The following is a 22,182-nucleotide window of genomic DNA, read 5'->3' as shown; positions in this document are numbered from 1 at the left end:
CTGAAAGTGAGGGGATGGAAAAGGATATTCCATGCAAATGGAAATCAAAAGAAAGCTGGAGTAGCTATACTCATATCAGATAAAATAGACTTTAAAGTAAAGAATGTTACAAGAGACAAAGAAGGACACTACATAATGATCAAGGGATCAATCCAAGAAGAAGATATAACAATTATAAATATATATGCACCCAACATAGGAGCACCTCAATACATAAGGCAACTGCTAACAGCCATAAAAGAGGAAATTGACAGTAACACAATAATAGTGGGGGACTTTAACACCTCACTTACACCAATGGACAGATCATCCAAAATGAAAATAAATAAGGAAACAGAAGCTTTAAATGACACAATAGACCAGATAGATTTAATTGATATTTATAGGACATCCCATCCAAAAACAGCAGATTACATGTTCTTCTCAAGTGCGCTCGGAACATTCTCCAGGATAGATCACATCTTGGGTCACAAATCAAGCCTCAGTAAATTTAAGAAAATTGAAATCATATCAAGCATCTTTTCTGACCACAATGCTATGAGATTAGAAATGAACTACAGGGAAAAAAACGTAAAAAACACAAACACATGGAGGCTAAACAATACGTTACTAAATAACCAAGAGATCACTGAAGAAATCAAAGAAGAAATCAAAAAATACCTAGAGACAAATGACAATGAAAACACGATGACCCAAAACCTATGGGATGCAGCAAAAGCAGTTCTAAGAGGGAAGTTTATAGCTATAGAAGCCTACATAAAGAAACAAGAAAAATCTCAAGTAAACAATCTAACCTTACACCTAAAGAAACTAGAGAAAGAAGAACAAACAAAACCCAAAGTTAGCAGAAGGAAAGAAATCATAAAGATCAAAGCAGACATAAATGAAATAGAAACAAAGAAAACAATAGCAAAGATCAATAAAACTAAAAGCTGGTTCTTTGAGAAGATAAACAAAATTGATAAGCCATTAGCCAGACTCATCAAGAAAAAGAGGGAGAGGACTCAAATCAATACAATTAGAAATGAAAAAGGAGAAGTTACAACAGACACTGCAGAAATACAAAGCATCCTAAGAGACTACTACAAGCAACTTTATGCCAATAAAATGGACAACCTGGAAGAAATGGACAAATTCTTAGAAAGGTATAACCTTCCAAGACTGAACCAGGAAGAAACAGAAAATATGAACAGACCAATCACAAGTAATGAAATTGAAACTGTGATTAAAAATCTTCCAACAAACAAAAGTCCAGGACCAGATGGCTTCACAGGTGAATTCTATCAAACATTTAGAGAAGAGCTAACACCTATCCTTCTCAAACTCTTCCAAAAAATTGCAGAGGAAGGAACACTCCCAAACTCATTCTATGAGGCCACCATCACCCTGATACCAAAACCAGACAAAGACACTACAAAAAAAGAAAATTACAGACCAATACCACTGATGAATATAGATGCAAAAATCCTCAACAAAATACTAGCAAACAGAATCCAACAACACGTTAAAAGGATCATACACCACGATCAAGTGGGATTTATCCCAGGGATGCAAGGATTCTTCAATATACGCAAATAAAAAAAAGAAAAAAAAAAAAAAAAAGAAGCAACCAACAAGGGATTAATCTCCAAAATATCCAAACAGCTCATGCAGCTGAATATCATAAAAACAAACAACCCAGTCAAAAAATGGGCAGAAGATCTCAACAGATGTTTCTCCAAAGAAGTCATACAGATGGCCAAAAAGCTCATGAAAACATGCTCAATATCACTAATTATTAGAGAAATGCAAATCAAAACTACAATGAGGTACCACCTCACACCGGTCAGAATGGCCATCATCAAAAAAAATCTACAAACAATAAATGCTGGAGAGGGTGTGGAGAAAAGGGAACCCTCTTACACTGTTGGTAGGAATGTAAATTGGTACAGCCACTATGGAAAACAGTATGAAGGTTCCTTAAAAAACTAAAAATAGAATTACCATATGATCCAGCAATCCCACTTCTGGGCATATATCTGGAGAAAACCATAATTTGAAAAGATACATGCACCCCAATATTCACTGCAGCACTATTTACAATAGCCAGGACATGGAAGCAACATAAATGTCCATCAACAGAGGAATGGATAAAGAAGATGCGGCTTCCCTGGTGGCGTGGTGGTTAAGAATCCTCCTGCCAATGCAGGAGACACTGGTTCGAGCCCTGGTCCGGGAAGATCCCACATGCCACGGAGCAGCTAAGCCCGCGTGCCACAACTACTGAGCCCACGTGACACAACTACTGAAGCCCATGCACCTAGAGACCGTGCTCTGCAACAAGACAAGCCACCACAATGAGAAGCCCGGGCACCGCAACGAAGAGGAGCCCCTGCTCAGCAACGAAGACCCAATGCAGCCAAAAATAAACAAACAAATAAATAAAAGAAGATGTAGTACATATATACAATGGACTATGAAAAGCCATAAAAAGGAATGAAATAATGCCATTTGCAGCAACATGGATGAACCTACAGATTGTCATACTGAGTGAAGTAAGTCAGACAGAGAAAGACAAATATCATATGATATCGCTTATACATGGAGCCTAAAAAAAAGGGTACAAATGAACTTACGTACCAAACAGAAATAGAGTTACAGATGTAGAAAATAAACTTATGGTTACCAGGGGGTAAGGGAGGGGGGAGGGATAAATTAGAAGATTGGGATTGACATATACACACTACTATATATAAAATAGGTAACTAATAAGGACCTACTGTATAGCACAGGGACTCAATACTCTGTAATGGCCTACTTGGGAAAAGAATCTAAAAAAGAGTGGATACATGTATATGTACAATTGATTCATTTTGCTGTACACTTGAAACTAACACAACACTGTAAATCAACTATACTCCAATAAAAATTTTTTTAAAAATGAACAAACATAACAAAACAGAAACAAGCTCATAAATACAGAGAACAAACTGGTGGTCGCCAGAGGGAGGTGGGTAGGGGGGGATTAGGAAAATAGGTGAGGGAGGTTAAGAGGTACAAACTTCCAGTTACAAAATAAATGAGTCACAGGTATAAAATGTACAGTGTGGGGAATATAGTCAATAACTATGTAATATCTCTGTATTGTGGCAAATCATAACTAGACTTATTATGGTGATCATTTTATAATGTGTAAAAATATCGAATCACTATGTTATACACTTGAAATTAATAAAATATTGTAAGTAAATTATACTTCCATAAAAAAAATGATACAAATGAACTTACTTACAAAACAGAAACAGAATCACAGACTTAGAAAACTAACTTATGATTACCAAAGGGGAAAGGTGGCAGGGGAAGGGATATATTGGGAGTTTGGGATTGACATATACACACTACTATATTTAAATTAGATAACCAACAAGGACCTACTGTATAGCACAGGGAACTCTACTCAATATTCTGTAATATCCTAAACCAGAAAAGAATTTGAAAAAGAATAGATATATGTACATGTATAACTGAATCACTTTGCTGTACACCTGAAACTAATACAACATTGTAAACCAACTGTACTCCAAAGTAAAATAAAAATTTAAAAAATAAAACTTTAAAAAAGTTTTTTGTTTGTTTTTGTAAAGCAATGACTTTTTAAAAATTTGAAAATGATTATACATAAAAGTGGTCTGTGTATGTGATATATCCTATAGTCAATGACCCACTTGAACTCTTACCTCTTTGAGGAAATGGACTCAGATCCTGTGGGCTCAGTAGGTCATCTTATAGACATTTCTGAGGGTGTCTGGCCAACTTGTGTGGATTTCCCCTTCTGAGGCAATTGTCTTTGATCCTCAGAGATATGTGTTTTTACTATGAGACACTGTCCCAAGGCCCAGGTAGTCTTCTCTGAGTTCCATTAGAAACCATAGTATCCTTACAATAAATTCCTAAGCCAGCTTACCTTAGCTTCATTTGGATTCTGTGACTCATAATCAAATGAGTCTTAACTAGTGCAGCAAGGTGAAATAATAAATTATTTTAACAGCACTAGAATTTCCCTTAGGGATGGAACTTTTTTTTTTAACCTGAGAAAAATACCTTGAGAAATAGCTTAGAACTTATGGTGAAATTCCTAAGGCAGAACTTGGCAGGAGAGGGCTGAACTGCTCCAAAAGGAAAGAGCGGGAATTTGAAGGTGGAGAGCAGTGCAATGTGTTTGCTGCAGCGGTGGACACATGCAGTGCAGATACCCACAAGCTCAACACTTCAGCAAAACTGGAGGGTGCTCCAGAGGTGACCCCAAAACGCTGTAAACCAGGCTCCTCTGCACAAACCTGCTGGGAACTGGGGGGGAACTCTGAGATCCCACTGCACGTGGAGTAGATTTAAGCCAGTTTTACTTTGCTTTCAAAGGTTAGGCTACTTCTGACACTGGAATTATACTACCAAGACACCCAGAACTACCAACATTTCAGAACACCCCCTAAGAGGGTGAAAACCATGAGAACTGACTGTCAACCAGGCACATAGCAATAAGGGCCCGCTGTGGGTGAGTGCATGCTACACAACGGGACACAGCGGTGAGACCACTCACCACACTGCTCGTCCGCCCCATCCGGACACTCCTGCTCTCCGTTGCAGAGCCAGGCCACAGGAATGCATCTCCCACCACATGCAGCTTGCCTTGTCATCTGACACTGTATTTCATCTGCAATGAAGGACCAAGAAGCAAAGCCATCAGAGTTCTTGGATTCCTTGGGTCCAGGAGACCTTCTCATGTAAGCTGCATTCACTGTTTTCTTTGGAAGACCTTCCTTCAGCTATTATCGAGGAGAACGCTAGGGGGGGGTTCAGCACCCTGAAAACCCATGCAGGTTCTCCAGTGACGACCCTTGGGGGCCATTCTTTCTGATGCTGTGGAGTTGCTGCTGGAGAGCTGTCATTTGCCTCCCCGTTGTCAGAATGGCTCAGACTTACACTTGTGCTTACAAAGATACTACTTCTTCCAGGCCTGATTCGGTCTTACAGACTCAGAGTATTAAGTGTTGCAAGTTTAGAGATCTACATTCAAAGCACTTAACTTCAGTTTCCTTTTAGACATGGGTCGATACAGCTTCAAATGAAGTTAGGGTTTGGGGTCCTACATGCCATCTTTATAAGAGTACCTCTAATAGCCTGGTTATAAATACTTAAGTTTTCAGTTATCACACTGATTTATATTATCAGTTTTATTCGAATCATTAACTTGTGTTTCTCAACCCTGATTGATTAATGGTCAAAAATAAGCCTGTTATGGATGTGGTGCTCAGAGAAGGCCTGGTTGTACTTAGTTTACTATTTTGTCCTAACTTTCAAAGAGAAAAAGCCAATCCTTGGTTCAGAGAAAACATAAGCCACATGTCCCATTTGGTAGAAGTCTCTGTAAGATGCAGTGAAGACCCAGCAATCCTACCCCAGGGACAATGTATGCACATGGGATGGAAAGTCGTGTGCAAAGCTATGTGATGGGAGTTGACAATGGAAGCCCACTGCGCAGACTACACCTTCTTTGGTAAGGAACCAGACCTCAGTCTTACTTGCATCCCTCTAAGACAGTGCTTTTAGCATAGTTACTCAATGTTTGATTTTTAAAAGGCTGGCTTATAAATTGCATTATAAATGAAAGACTCAGGAGGTACTGGTTATTAACGAATAGCTAACAACTTTGCCAGCTACTCACATACCGTCCGGGCAATCCCACTTGACTTGACCAAAACCATTCAATTGAGAGCAGGTGAGGTCAGCAACCCCTAAGATGGGATCCCAGGCTCAGTTGTCAGGCTACTTACTAGGTTGGAGTTTTGGTCAGACCACGTACTAACAACATCACCTCGGGAGAGTTACTGCCTCCCTCTGGACCTCAGTTTTTCTTGTCTGTAAAGTGAGGCTAGTAAATAAGTGGTTCTAAGAGGAAAATGCAAGGATTAAAAGAGTACAAAGTCACTGGGCACAATACCCACCAAATAAATGCTCCCAAAGTGTTAGCTCTTTTGCTACCTCTTCTAGCAGATCCTTCCAGAAGGATCCCAGTTAGGGCTGCAGTCAACCCTCAAAGACTCACACTGCTAGGCGAGTCCCACCTGGAACACTATTTGCCCTGGTGATTCTCAGTCTGGAGACCCAGTGTGCACATGGATGCTGAACACCATCTGTACAGGGGTCTCAAACATTACTTTTCAAATTTAGGTGGATGCTTGCTGTGAATAAATAAAAAATGTACTTATTAATCTATTTACTATAGTTCATGGTAGCTTTCTCATAGTCTGTCAATATACAAAGTACAATGATCATGGGCTGGTCTACAACAGACATCACAAAGATGTCTTCACACCAGAAGATCTGGGCGAACACTGCTTAGTGAAAAAGGCAAGTAACTTTAAATCCTGTTTCCGGAGTGGAGCAAACAGACCACTGTTTGGGATTCCTGCCGTAGAGATGCCCCACCAGGTTAGGCAAAAACCCTGAGGGTCAGAATCCCTCCTGGAGGGCAAACAGCTCAGAGACTAAGTGACATCTCCTCCTAACCAGTTAACAGTACTTTGACCAACAAAGTGTCTGCATAAGTTAAAAAATGAGCTAAAATCTGCCTCCATCCATGAGGGCCAATTGGGAGCATCTGTCAGGAGAGATGGGCAATTCTGCAGGCCAGGTCGTTTGACAAACACTGGGCACCTCCTGCACCTGCCCAGGTCACCAGCCACCAACCCTATGGGAACTCAGGGTGTCTTAGTCACCCTGGGACCCCGACTCAGCTCTCCTCTGCCTTGGGGTCCGCCTACACCTGGGTGGTATTAACAAGCGCCGCTGGAAGTTGCTTGCTAACCGCACCTGGGCCCAAGCTCCGTTTCCCCCGGGCTGTTTCTGGAGGGAAGCACCTCTTCCCAAGGTCCCGGGCCTCCAAGAGGCTAAATTTGTTGCCTGGTTAAACCTGGGCGGCGGGCCCATCAGAGACCAAGGCTAAAAAGCCAATTCCACTCCCTTGGATGTTGGGAAAAGGAAGAACCTAGAAGGGAGCGTAGTGCGGAACGAGCTTCCTTTCCCACCGGCCTGAGGACCAGAGAGGAAAAGACATCCAATCCATCCGCTGAGCCCACCCACCAGGCAGGCTTGTTAAGGAGTAAAGGGCTGAGAAGCAGGGGGCCCCTCCAGACAGTCTAGCCTCGCCCTCCCAGACAAAAGGTCACCGCAGGATGGGGGATACGCCGCGCACACCCAGCGAGGGCGCCCCAAGCTCTCCTCCGCCCCCGCCCGGCAGCCGGGCAGCCACGCGCCCCGCAGCCTGCAGAGCGGGATGCGGTCCCTCCCGGGGCGCCCTACCCGCGGGCCCCACTCACCTGTCGCGGAGCCCCCGAGGCCGCCCAGCGCGGCCAGCAGAGGCGGCAGGAGCAGAAGGAGCGCCTGGCGTCCCACGGGCGCGAAGAGACAGCGCGGGGACCCGGGAGCGAGGCGCGCTGCGCCAGGACGCCACAGGCAGGTGAAGCGCCCGGAAGGCTTTAACTCGCGCTCCCGCCGCGCACGAGGAACGCCGGCGCCGGTGGGCGGGGTGGGCGGGGTGGGCGGGGTGCACTGGGAGTTGGCGCCGCCCAATCACCGGGAAGAGCCGCCGGGAGCGAGATGGGCTGCAGACCAGGTCGTGGTGCCTCGCATCTCTCTCCCTCGGGGTTCTCACTGGGTACTAGCGCCTGGGACCCCGCGCCCCTCCTGCAGTGGGACAGCAGACGCTCAGCCGATTCAGCGCCCCTGTCACACTCAAGATCAAGTTAAGGTTGGTCAGCCATACTTAAGGCTTCTTAAACTTTTTTAATTTTAATTGAAGTATAGTTGATTTACAATGTTGTGCCAGTCTCTGCTGTACGGCAAAATGACTCAGTTATACACAGAGACATTCTTTTTTAATATTCTTTTCCATTATGGTTTATCCCAGGGGATTGGATATACTTTCCCATGCTATACAGTAGGACCGTGTTGTTTATCTGTTCTAAATGTAATAGTTTGCATCTACCAACACCGAACTCCCCGTCCATCCCTTTCCCTGCCCGCCCCCTTTGGCAACCACAAGTCTGTTCTCTATGTGAGTCTGTTTCGGATTTGTAGATAAGTTCATTTGCGCCATATTTTAAGTGATATCATATGGTATAGTACTGTATGGTATCTTATGGTATTTGTCTTTCTTTTTCTGACTTACTTCACTTAGTATGATAATCTCTAGTTCCATCCATGTTGCTGCAGATGTTACCAAACTTGGGTCTGCTTGCACATGGGCAGTAAAGCCAAGTGGTGAAGGAAAGCGTTCGTTGCAGGGCCAAGCAAGGAGTCCAGGGCAGCTAGTGCTTAAAATACCCAAACTCCCTGAAGGCTTTCAGGGAAAGGGTTTTAAAGACAGGATGAGGGAGGGTCGTCGTGGGGTGTGTGATCAGCTCCTGGACATTCTTCTGATTGGTTGGTGGTGAGGTAATCAGGATCAACATCATCAACCTGGTTCCAACTGGTCTGGGGTCTAAGTGCTTGTGGGCAGCATACAGTTAACTTCTCCCACCTGGCAGGGGTTTCAGTAGCTGCAAAACAACTTAAACAGTGTGGCTCAGAATAGGATCTATAGCCCTTGAGGAGGAACTTCACTTTGTTTAATGGCTAAACTGTTATTATTTTGTCTTGCTTGACTGTTTTCCTTTCTGCATTTTTTTCATTTCTCTGATTAAATTTACTCTTTGACTAAAGTTTTTCTACAGACAAAAGGCAGGCAGAGGACATGGGGTGGGGGGCTGTTCTGGGAAGGCCCCAAAGGGTCCTGCTTGGTTACACAAACGGCATTATTTTCTTTTTTATGGCTGAGTAGTATTCCATTGTATGTATGTACCTCATCTTCTTTATCCATTCATCTGTCAGTGGACATTTAGGTTGTTTCCATGTCTTGGCTATTGTGAATAGTGCTGCTATGAACATTGAGGTGAATGTGTCTTTTTGAATTAGAGTTTTGCCCAGATATATGCCCAGGAGTGGGATTGCTGGGTCATATGGAACTCTATTTTTGCCTTTTTGAGGGACCTTCATACTGTTTTCTATAATGGCTGCACCAACTTACATTCCCACTGACACTGTAGGAGGGTGCCCTTTTCTCCACACCCTCTCCAGCATTTGTTATTTGTGGACTTTTTAATAATGGCCATTCTGACCGTTGTGAGGTGGTACCTCATTGTAGTTTTGATTTGCATTTCTCTAATAATTAGCAATGTTGAGCATCTTTTCATGTGCCTGTTGGCCATTTGTATTTCTTCTTTGGAGAAATGTCTATTTAGTTCTTCTGCCCATTTTTCAATTAGGCTGTTTGGGTTTTTTGTTGTTGTTGTTGAGTTGTATGAGCTGTTTGTATATTTTGGAAATTAAGCCCTTGTCGGTCGCATCATTTGCAAATATTTTCTCACATCATTTGCAAATATTTTCTCCCATTCCGTAGGCTGTCTTTTTGTTTTACTTATGGTTTCCTTTGCTGTGCAAAAGCTTTTAAGTTTGATTAGGTCCCATTTGTTTATTTTTGCTTTTATTTCTACTGCCTTGGAAGACTGACCTAAGAGAACAACAGTACGATTTATGTCAGAGAATGTTTTGCCTATGTTCTCTCATAGGAGTTTTATGGTGTCATGTCTTATGTTTAAGTCTTTAAGCCATTTTGAGTTTATTGTTATGTGTGGTGTGAAAGTGTTCTAACTTCATTGATTTACGTGTGGTTGTCCAACTTTCCCAACAACCCTTGCTGAAGAGACTTTTTCCCATTGTATATTCTTGCCTCCTTTGTCAAAGATTAATTGACCGTAGGTGTGTGGGTTTATTTCTGGGCTGTCTATTCTGTTCCATTGATCCATATATCTGTTTTTGTGCCAATACCATGCCGTTTTGATTACTGTACCTTTGTAGTATTGTCTGAAGTCTGGGAGCATTATGCCACCTGCTTTGTTCTTTTCCCTCAGGATTGCTTTGGCAATTCTGAGTCCTTTATGGTTCCATATAAATTTTAGGATTATTTGTTCTAGTTCTGTGAAAAATATCATGGGTAATTTGATGGGGATCACATTAAATCTGTAGATTGCTTTGGGTAGTATGGCCATTTTAACAATATTAATTCTTTCAGTACAAGACAAGAACATTGGATAGCTTTCCATTTCTTTGTTGTTGTTGTTTTGTTTTGTTTTGTTTGTTGGTTTTTTTTGGCCATGCTGGGTGGCATGCGGGATCTTACTTCCCCAACCAGGGATCAAACCCGTGCCCCCTGCAGTGGAAGCTCAGAGTCTTAACCACTGGACCGCCAGGGAAGTCCCTCCATTTCTTTGAATCATCTTCAGTTTCCTTTATTAATGTCTCATAGTTCTCAGCATATGTCTTTCACCTCCTAGGTTTGTTCCTAAGTATTTTTTTTTTTAAATAAATTTATTTATTTATTTATTTATTTTTGGCTGTTTTGGGTCTTCGTTTCTGTGCGAGGGCTTTCTCTAGTTGCGGCAAGCGGGGGCCACTCTTCATCGCGGTGCGCAGGCCTCTCACTATCGCGGCCTCTCTTGTTGCAGAGCACAGGCTCCAGACGCGCAGGCTCAGTAGTTGTGGCTCACGGGCCTAGTTGCTCCGTGGCATGTGGGATCTTCCCAGACCAGGGCTCGAACCCGTGTCCCCTGCATTAGCAGGCAGATTCTCAACCACTGCGCCACCAGGGAAGCCCCCTAAGTATTTTTTTAATGTTATTTTGAAATGGATTTTTTTTCTTTTTTTACTTTGCCTTTCTGATGTTTCATTGTTGGTGTAAAGAAATACAACCTATTTCTGTATGTTAATCTTGTATCTTGCTACTTTGTTGAATTCGTTTATCAATTCTAGTAGTTTTTGTGTGGAGTGTTTAGGGTTCTATATATAGTTTCATGTCATCTGCATATAATGACAGTTTTACCCCTTCCCTTCAGATTTGGATGCCTTTTATTATGTTTAAGTTTTTGAATGTATACAACGTTCACCCCTGTGCAGCCATCTTACTTCCCCACCTCCACCCCCAGCAAACACATAGGCACTAAGCAAGCACTAAGTTGGTCTCAGTCCAACTCGGGCCTCCTGCACAAAGGCTGCACTAATCATGGGCATGTTTCTGTGGCCGAATCTCAAAAGCAGCAGGCAACAATTTAATTAGCTCCAAGTCAATAAAGCTCCATGAACCCCAGCAAGTAAACCAAGCCTTACTAGTAATTATCAGCAAAAGATTATTCATGTAGAACTATGATGCGTAACATTTGACAGTACCCAATGTAGAATATTTGTAATTTTCTGACAATGACTAACAATGAAGAGTGGCATTAAAATGCATCAGAATTAATTATGCTACAATCCTTGATTTAGAAGGAACTCCCACAAAAGGCTATAACACACAGGAAATTGATAATATGGTCAAGGGATAGACAATTCACAAAATAATTTCACAGATGCTTTATAAACTTTTTCTCAAATAAAGTGACTGCAAGAATATTTTTTGTAGAAAAAGGCTAATGTTGGTGGAATGGGTCACAGTGCATTACTCATATCTGTATTACATATAACTACCCATCATATAATTCCCTCACTTGAATAATTCCTTATATTAAGCAGCCCTTGGAATCTGCCCCCAAATCTCATTTATGATGCTAATCACTCTTTTGGGTTAAGAGGTGATTTTTGGCTTCGATTTGAGAATTTGTGAGAGTTTCAGTCAAAGAGATCTAATGAGATAAGCCAGATGAGCATGTGGACCAGGCACCCAGGCGCCTCCCTCAAGGTACACAGACTACCCCACCGCCACCGCCCGTGACACAGGACAATTCAGATCCAGCAGTGTACCCAGTTCTTCAGGGCCAACCCCTTGTCTACCTATAAAAAGTAGAATGTAGGAATTTTCTCTACAAAGTCATAAAAATAACTACAAATTTTCAAGAGTGGTAGGCTAGTGGAATGTTATTTTTCCTGCATTCTCATAGGCTCGATTATTCTCACTGTCTGATCTTTTTAGAGTTTTCACAGCCTAGTCCTGCTGACCTGGCTAGTTGGTATGGATTAGGTTTGGCTGTGAGTGATGGAAAACTCAAAATAACATTTTCTTAAACAAGACACAAGACTCCAAGTAGGTGGTAAAGGGCTGTGTGGTTGTCCGCAATGGCTCCGTTGCTCTGCAGGACCTGACAGGCTCAGGGTTCTGGAGACGAAGAAAGGGGTCCTGGATGCTTGGGAGGGTCTGCTCTAGAGCGTGGACGGATTCAGTGAGAATCACACGTAAAGTGTTTATTCCTGGGTTTGACTTCTACCAATAATTAATCAATGTTAACTTGGTGAAAGGGCAGTGGGGGAAGCTTCTGTAGTTCTAGAGAAACAGAAAGAACCAGTGCATTCAACTCAACTCAGTGGCATTTGGTATAAAAATCCACTGTACTCGTTCCCCAGGAGTACCCCACTCCATAAGAATAAGCCTGGCCGAGGGCAGGTACTCGGGGCGGGGGGGCAGGAGGAGCTGTGACGCCCGGAAAGACCTCTGGAAAACCCTTTAGTATGCTGAGGGTCAAAATAAGTCATAAACGGATAGCTGTCCATCCCTAAAAGAGGACATCTCAGTGGAAGATGCCTGGGTCTCCTTCAGAATCTTCCAGACCGAACGCATCAGAAACCAGAGGCCCACTCGGGCCCTTGAAGCTTCACCCCACGGCCTCCTGTCCTCAGCTTCCATCCCGACCATGCTCCACAGATCCCTGCTGCCCCCAGCCTGCCACAAACTGCTGACCTTGAACACTCGATTCCCATAAGGGCTCCGGTAGCTAATCCACTGTGACCATGGGAACCTCCTGCCACCTTAGAAATGCAAGCTCCAGACTCCTCCAGAGCCTTCCACCAGGCAAATCTAGGGAGGCCCTGCAGGAGAAAGCCTGGGGGGCCGGGGGGGGGGGGTGGTGTTTCATTCTGAACCATTTGAGTGCTTCTCAGTGCAGTCAGCCTGACCTCAAATCACTGCCTCCTTGGGCCCTGCCTGATACTCCCATTCAGCTGTTCTCTCTTGTTTTGCTAATCCATTTGGCGCCTTACCTTAGCTCCCACTTGTTACTTGGCCCCCAGGCTTGCTGACCCAGCTTAGAATGTTGATTTTGGCTCTGACTTGCATTCCTTGGGGACTTGACTTTCAGTGTTTACCTGTCTGTGATTGCATCAGAACTTCCAGCGACAGAAAACCCTCATTCCTCTGCCCCATCCCAACCCCTGCACCAAGTGGGACCCTTTGCCAGCCCCGCCTGACCCAGGAAGGCGATTACCGAAGAGGATTCTGGTGGAGAATCTACCTGCTCTCCTTGTACCCTGTGCACACCACTGGTCCTGCAGGGCCCTGGAGAGGGACGGGAAAGGGACCTGATTGAATTGATTCCACCTCCTGTGTGAATTATTAATACCCATTTAACCGTCAAGCTTATATCTTAGATGTATTTCTGGTTTTTAGAAGTAAATAAATGTCATGAAACAAAGTGAAGTACTCAATATTTGGGGTACAAAGAGCCTCAGGCTGGTGTCAGCCCCTTCCTCCTGGAGGTGGAATCGCCCCGAGGCTGCCCTCAGCTGCATCTTATTTTTATCTCTCCCTATTCCAAGTCTGAAATCATAGATCCCATAAATACTTCCATTTTTCAGATGACTGCTATGGCTGTCACAGTGGGTACACAGATACGGGAGAGTATACATACTTTGTTTTTTGTGCGTGATTTGGGTGTTTTGGTAGCAAATCATATATTTGTTTTATATTTGATTCTTTTTCCTTTGGGTGCTGGCATATGGAACTGTCTGCTTCCAATTCCACCTTGAACAGTGGCTCCAATGATTACCTTTGGGTTTTCTGTCCCCACTCAATGGAAGAGCTCCACAGATTGAAAGACAAGAAGGGGATATATTTGACTTACCTTTAAAAAAGCAATAAATTAGGTTTTAAAAAGTAAGATAACTGGGACTTCTCTGGTGGCACAGTGGTTAAGAATCCGCCTGCCAATGCAGGGGACATGGGTTCGAGCCCTGGTCCGGGAAGACCCCACATGCCACGGAGCAACTAAGCCCGTGCACCACAACTACTGAGCCTGTGCTCTAGAGCCCATTGGCCACAACTACTGAGCCCGCGTGCCACAGCTACTGAAGCCCGCGTGCCTAGAGCCCGTGCTCTGCAGCAAGAGAAGCCACCGCAATGAGAAGCCCGCGCACCTCAACAAAGAGCAGCTCCCGCTCGCAGCAACTAGAGAAAAGCCCGCGCGCAGCAACAAACACCCAACACAGCCATAAATAAATAAATAAATAAATAGGAAAAAAAAAAAAAAGATAACTGGTGTCTTGAATTTTAGTAGATATCAAGTAAGGTTCTATTCCTTCCTTATACCTTGTTACAAAGAAGTGTTATGAACTGCAGGTAAACACAATCTGCTGCTGGCCGGGCTAACATTAGGGCAGATATTTCTAATGTAGTCTAACTAATGAGGTTAGTGCAACACTGTGATATGATAATAAACATATATTTTGGTCTTTGTCCTGGGCTCCTGGCCAGAGCTCCCCAAACCTTTGTAATGTCCTAAGTGATAAATGTGCTAGGAGCATCTTTTTTTTTTTTAATTGATTAATTAATTAATTTGGCTGCATCAGGTCTTAGTCGCTGGCACATGGGATCTTTGTTGCAGCGCGCGGGCTTCTCTCTAGTTGTGATGTACGGGCTCCAGAGCACGCGGGCTCAGTAGTTGCAGCGCTCTAGCTCAGTTGCCCCACGGCATGCGGGATCTTAGTTCCCCGACCAGGGATCGAAACTGCGTCCCCTGCACTGGAAGGCAGAGTCTTAACCACTGGACCACCAGGGAAGTCCCTAGGAGCATCTTTTATCCTCATATTTGGCCTCTGACCCCAGTTCCTGGCGCAGAGCTCCTAAATCCCTTGGAATTTCCTGGGTGATAGGAGTGTCTTTTGTCCTAATAAGGCGACTCTTAGTGGCTTCCTCCAGAGGCTGGGGCTGGTCACCAGGAAGACCAAGCGATGGTTAGAAGCTTGGAATTTTCATCTGCACTCCTCATCCACCAGGGAAGGGAGAGGAGCCAGAAACTGAGTTAATAACCAATCACGTTTTCATGATGAAGCCTCTATAAAAATCCCTAAACTACAGTGTAAAAGAGCTTCTACACATCCACGTGCTAGGAGGGTGACGCACCCTAAACCCACAGGGACAGGAGCTCCTGAGCTTGGGGCCCTTCTGGATCTCGCCCTGTGTATCTCTTCCTCTGGCTGTTCATTTGTATCCTTTATCATATCCTTTATTAGATAATAAACTGGTAAACGTGAGTGTTTCCCTGAGTCCTGTGAGATGTTATAACAAATTATTGAACCTGAGGAGGGAGTCTTGGAACCCCCAATTTGTAGCCAAGTTGGACAGAAGTGTGACTGACCTAGGGACCTACTACTTAGGACTGGCATCGGAAGTGGGGTCTGTCTTGGGAGACGGATCCCTTAACCTGTGGCTCTGATGCTGACTCCAGGTAGACAGTGTCAGACCTGAAATTGAATTGTAGGTCACCTACCTGGCATCAGAGAGTTGGTCGATGTGGGAAAAAACCCTACACGTCTGGTGTCAAAAGTGTTGTGAGTAGAGGAATAGAGTTTTTTCTCTCATTTAGTGAATTAAAGTCATCAGGGACTTTACCAGGTAATGTCTGGTTATATATACAAACCACATGTGGATCCCTGAGTCAGAGATGCATATGAAATTTTGTGTAGTTTTGGAAACGCTAAGGATATGGAAATATTTGTAATTAACCATTACCTGCATTTCCCATGAAAACTTTACTGAGAAAGCCTGCCCAACCTCTAAACCCCAGAACAGGAGTCTTTGAAATGATCTGCACAGAGTTCTCTCGATAACTGTCAAGTCCAGGTCATTAGTTGTAATAATTCTAGATGGTTTTATAAAGCTGATTAATAAAAGCCTTAAATAATCATATATAACTTCCTACAGTATATAAGATCTGTATAATTCTTATAACATAAATGGATGTGATTATGCTATGGAAGCCAGCAAAGGAAAAGACCTGCTCTGGGGTTTCATTTGGTATCCAAATGCAAGGTCACTGGAACATGACTAAACTCGGAAAATTTCCATGAGCCAATGGACAATTTTCTAGTAACAGCTCAGGACTAGTGATACTGAGTTGTATATGAGGCCAGAGGTTTATATCAATATCAAGTTGGTATTAATATCAATTTGCAAGTTTGTTTCAGTTAGATGAGCTTCAACTGTGAGAATAAGCACATGGTGGTGTAGGATGTTTATCTTCCTTCCTAGAGCGATATTACTTTTGTTATCTGAAAAAAAAGGATAATTTCTGGAACATTTATCTGTTTACCATGGCAAAGCCAGGAAATGTCTATTGACATTCAAAATAAGAAATAAACTTGTAGTTCAAAAAAAAAAAAAATAGAAAAAATAGTTTCCAAAATTGGATACCTTTCAAACATTTGTAGATTTTTGTTTAATTTGAGCAACTGACAATAGTTAGTCAAACAACATTGCACTTTTTATTTTCTGTTTGAGAAGCATAGACAGAAAGGAGCCAAAAGACTGAGAAATTGAAAACTACTCTAAAACTGCCCTCATTTTTCCTAATTAAAGAGTAGACTAGGGGATTCCCTGGTGGCACAATGGTTAAGAATCTGCCTGCCAATGCAGGGGACATGGGTTCAAGCCCTGGTCCGGGAAGATCCTACATGCTGCGGAGCAACTAAACCCGTGCGCCACAACTACTGAGCCTGTGCTCTAGAGCCCATGAGCCACAACTACTGAGCCTGTGTGACACAAATACTGAAGTCCGCGTGCCTAGAGCCTGTGCCCCGCAACAAGAGAAGCCACCGCAATGAGAAGCCCGTGCACCACAACGAAGAGTAGACCCGGCTCGCCGCAACTAGAGAAAGCCCACGTGCAGCAACGAAGACCCAATGCAGCCATAAATAAATAAATAAATAAATAAATTTATAAAGAAAGAAAAAAAAAAGAGTGGGCTAGTCTGATTCAGAAAAGAGCCTGAATCAGTGAGGACTTCCTAAAAATGTAATTTATGGCAGCCCTTGACAAGGATAGGAGAATCAAATTTAAAGCCTTAGAAAATTTTAAAAATTGTTTTAATAAAATAAAGACTAATCACTTGTAACTCCTTGGTTTCTCCTTCTTCTGTTTTAATGCATTTGCTTTAGCACTTAATGGACTAAACACACACACCCCGTCTTTGATTATTGCTGGCAATGTGGCCTCTCTGGAATGACACAAAATTCTAGATTAATAGAATCCAAATTAATAAACTATCTTGGCTTTGCCTTTATAATGTCAGTTAGAGATAGATCAGTTGCTGGCTTTTGGGGGGGGTGTGTTTTTTAACATTCCCAGAAAAAGAAGTTACAGCTGTATGACAAAATGATTGTACATTTCTACTGATGGCCGCCAGAGGTCTACTCACCACTGCAAATCCTCCAGGCCTTGCTACTGAAATGTGAGCCACGGACAAGCAGGCTGGGCATCCCTGCTGGTAAGAAATACAGACTCTCCAGCCCTCCCCCAGAACTACTGAATCAGAACCTACACCGTAGGTGATTCGTACGTAAAGTTTGAGAAGCACTATCCTAGGTTATGGGAAGAAAACATTTGATATTCAATATATGATCAGAATTAAGAGATCAGAAAGCTCAGAGGATCTCGCCATCCGGTTCCATGCTCAATCTCCTATCTTCTGATTTGTTGGTTTTTCATAAAAGCATTACAGCTCAAAAACATTTTTTCTCAAAAACAGTCGCCCTAAAGTGTTCCTTTCATGACACATTCTAATCCCATAAGTTATCATAGTCGTGAATATGTTTTATCTAATCTCTGATTTATAGATTTGGGGAGTTGAAAGAGCCCTTAAATATGATCTAACACTAGTCTAAATTTTCTCATTTTACAGAAAGAAACCCTTGGGCAGGGGATTTTCAGAATGTGATCCAAGTGAGATTCCCTTTCCCTCTGCTCCCAAATCCAAGAGACTTTCCTCTTAAGAGCCAGGACCTACAGTGGGAGTATATGAGGGCTTGGGCTCTCCATATGGATCACTCCCCACCCCCGCTTCTTCTTTGCAAAAGAAGTGGTGCTGAGCGGGGTGAGCTTGGAGAAGGGAACAGAGCTTGTCAATCAAGATGTGCAGAACCCTAGCATCTATTCTTTCCTACTTGAGTGTGCCAGGGTTCCCTAAAGGGACATAGAGGTTTGGACAAGCCCTCCCTGCCATGGGTGCTGGGAGAGCCCAGGATGATGACAGATCAAGGATGCTTCCTCTCGATGTCTTAGAGGGGGACTGTCAGTTTCTATACCAGGACCACAGGGAGGGAATCTAGAAGAAGCTTGAATCTAAAGGTGTCCAGAAGCCAAAGAGGACACATAGAAACAACACTCAGATCTTACACCCAATGGAACAAACCTACTGGAGCAGACAAAAGGGTTCCTAAAAACTAAAATTAAAAAGAGCACTTAAGAACAAAACTATAGGACAACAAGTAAAATTTAAAAAGACTTCCTAGAGCTTTAAAAAACCTTACCAATTCAGCATATGAATCAAGCGGGTAGATGGTAGCTAATGAGGATCCTATTTGTGGCCTAGAAGGTCGAGGACCATCAACATCACAAATCCCAGAGCAAAACATGCAAAGAGATGGAAATCACGAGGGAAAAGGAGAAGGATTTGAAAAATGGATGCAGGATTCCTATCATCTGAATAATATACATTCTAAAAGAAGAAGAACAGAAGAAGTAGAAGAAATAATTTTAAATAACTTAGGAGAAAATTTTCCTAAGCCAAAGAAAGACCTGAGTTTTCAGAGTAAGAAGGCTCAGAATTCTTGGCTGGATTGAGGAGACAAACGCACACTTAGGCATAACCTGGTAAAACAAGTTTCTAGGATTTCCCTTTTTTGACTGCTATTGGACTTCTTACCTGCAACACCAGAAGCTAGAGGTCTGTGGATTCGTACATTTAGGCTAGTGAAAGAAACTCCCAAGAATCCTATATCAGGCATTTCAGTTGTTTACCTGTTAGGGTGAAAGAAAGATATTGAGGACATGGACTAATTCAGAGAATAAATCACTGAGTTTCCCGTCTTAGGTAAGTAATTGAGAAAAGGACCTTTCCAAAGACCAAATGTTATATACATCTAGCAATCATCTATCTATATACACATCTATGCTTATATAAATATACATCTAGCATTTTTAGGTGAGTTATACTTTAAAAAGTGTATCTGAATATCCCGTCTGCCATATTACCAGAAATGGAACTGGTCTGTGTGTGCGTGTGTGTGTGTGTGTGCGAGTGTGTGTATGTGTCGGCTTTTTTGCTCCAGGAAATCTAACCCTTCACAGGGCCTTACCTTACTGCATGAATGACTTCAGTGTCTCAGCTGGGCTGCCTCAGCCTCCGAGCCTCTCTTCTACCCTATCCGGCTACCCTGAAAGCATTCTAAGACAGATTTTTGCTTTGACTGGACTTTTGTCATATCTGGTAGCAAGAATTCAAAGGTTGTTTTCCAGTGGAAATGTAAGATAAGAATCACATGCTTCAGTGGATTTCTGGGCTACTGAATAATTTCATAATTATGCTAACTAATAAATGCCTGCCAAATACAGAAATAAAGGCATGAAAAGAAGAGGTAGGTACATGTCAGTAACTGAAAAAAAAAAAAAAAAGAAATCCCTAGGTCTTGTGGGACACTGGGATACTGATCATTGATGACTGATCGTGATTGGTATTAGATAACATTAAAATTACACTCAAGCTAAGGTCGTTTGATGTAAACTTGAAATAGTGGAAAGTAGCTCCTGTCTGGATTAAGGAAACATCTTTCAACCCCTACAGACTCACACTCAATAGCAATTCCAGCATAATATCTATAGTTTGTTCGATAAAGTAATTGTTTGAGTTACACTGAAGGCTTCATTCTTAATTTCTTATTTCCTTACTGTTTGTTCTCAGTGCTCTCATGTTCACAGTCACTTTCTGTCTGAAGCCACCTCAGAGTCTTCTTTTTATCCGAATTGTGCCATCTACTTAAAAGAATGATAATTCTATGTGTACAGCTCTGTCTTAATTTCAAGGCAATATTTATTACATTTTCCCCACTTTCTTGAATCACGTGTTGTAATGTGCTTGTCTTCAGATGACTTTTTTCCCCCGAAGATGCTGAACTTTCAGTATCATTCCGCTGATTCATTTGTGTTGCGTCATTCATCGCATGCCTTCTATGATTGATACTCAAATCTAGTAAATTAAGGAAAGAATTTCCAGGAATTAAATTGCCTCAAATCAAATGAAGACATTATCATGGGTAGGTTTTTGTTTCCTAGCGGACGTATTGGATGTGTGGCAGGGTCATTCACTGAAGCATTTAAAATGGGTTTCTCCTAAGTGTCCATAGATAGATGAGTGGATAAAGAAGATGTGGCACATATATACAATGGAATATTACTCAGCCATAAAAAGAAATGAAATGGAGGTATTTGTAGTGAGGTGGATGGACCTAGAGTCTGTCATACAGAGTGAAGTAAGTCAGAAAGAGAAAAACAAATACCATATGCTAACACATATATATGGAATCTAAAAAAAAATGGTTCTGAAGAACCTAGGGGCAGGACAGGAATAAAGATGCAGACATAGAGAATGGACTTGAGGACACGGGGAGGGGGAAGGGTAAGCTGGGACGAAGTGAGAGAGTGGCATGGACATATATACACTACCAAATGTAAAATAGATAGCTAGTGGGAAGCAGCTGCATAGCACAGGGAGATCAGCTCGGTGCTTTGTGACCACCTAGAGGGGTGGGATAGGGCGGGTGGGAGGGAAACGCAAGAGGGAGAGGATATGGGGATATATGTATAGGTATAGCTGATTCACTTTGTTATATGGCAGAAACTAACACAAATTGTAAAACAATTATACTCCAATAAAGATGTTAAAAAAATATAAAAAAATACAATGGGTTTCTTCTTTCGGTTTCCCACTGGTGTTCCTAGCTGCTGGGTGCTGACCTTGCCTCAGGCACTTTGCACTTCTGCAGAAAGCAGAAGCTGATGGAGGACAAGGTCGCTACCTTCCCTTCACACGGGTTGGCAATCACTGAAGGCTATGTGTCCTGTGTCCCAGGGAGGGAAGAAAGAGACACTTTCTGTTGTTCTTATTGTTTTCTCCTCCCTCCCTCCCTCCCTCCCTCCCTCCCTCCCTCCTCCCTCCCTCCCTCCACCCTCCCTCCCTCCCTCCCTCCTTTCCTTCCTTCCTTCCTTCCTTCCTTCCTTCCTTCCTTCCTTCCTTCCCTGTCTTTCTGTAGTGAGATCATTCCAAGTGTCCTGGAGACCCACACCCCAGCACCTCCGGAGGAATCCACGTGATGTAACTAGACACACCAGGCTTCATGGCAAAAGAGGAAGGTGGTCTTCTTGGGCTGAGAGTGAGGAGCAGCTCACTTCTAGGGACCACGGGCTCGGAGAATTATGTCACTGGGCAGCCGGGATGCACTGAGAAGCACATGTGAATCCTTCTCCCTTCTGAGTACCATTCTCAGTACTATTTGTGTTTCAGAGAGGGGAGGGGGACATTTGTAATGATAGAAATGGAACTTTCTGCTGGTCCCCTCCGAATGGAAATCCCAAATCAGAATTAAGCTGAAGTAAGAAAACAGTTACATTTCTTGGATACATACATGGATTAAGGTTTGCAAACACACGTCCTCCACAAGTATCTATCACAGGATAGCAGCACTGTACTGGCCCCACTGCCATGACAGAGTTTTGATTCTTGAGACTAAGATACCTGCAGACCATGTTGATTCTACCCACCTTTGAGAAAATATATGTGGAAGTCTGCAAAGTAGAAAGTGCTGGAAGCGATTATAATTACTAAATAAAGTAGGTGTCAGGTATTGCTTAAAGGACTTGGAGTGAGAATCCCTGTGAAGCAGTATTGAAAATTTGAGAAAAAAAATTGAAAAGTTCCTTTAGAGATTTACAAAACTGAATTTGAATACAAAACATCACCCAAAAAATCTTTAAAATAATTTCAGGGTTGCCTATAGCAATGCACTCTGAATCTCAAG

General features: G+C 42.8%; 1 pseudogene; it reads right to left on the bottom strand.

Annotated features, from left to right (window-relative positions):
- LOC103012378 (alpha-ketoglutarate-dependent dioxygenase alkB homolog 4-like) overlaps positions 1-12,745 on the bottom strand; it is a 51,261-nt pseudogene extending 38,516 nt beyond the window's left edge.
- Positions 12,746-22,182: the final 9,437 nt, after the last annotated feature.

Source organism: Balaenoptera acutorostrata, chromosome 21 (genome assembly GCF_949987535.1).
Source record: "Balaenoptera acutorostrata chromosome 21, mBalAcu1.1, whole genome shotgun sequence".
NCBI lineage: Eukaryota > Metazoa > Chordata > Mammalia > Artiodactyla > Balaenopteridae > Balaenoptera > Balaenoptera acutorostrata.
The sequence above is the reverse complement of the archived record's forward strand: the minus strand, read 5'-3'. Positions and strand labels throughout refer to the sequence as shown.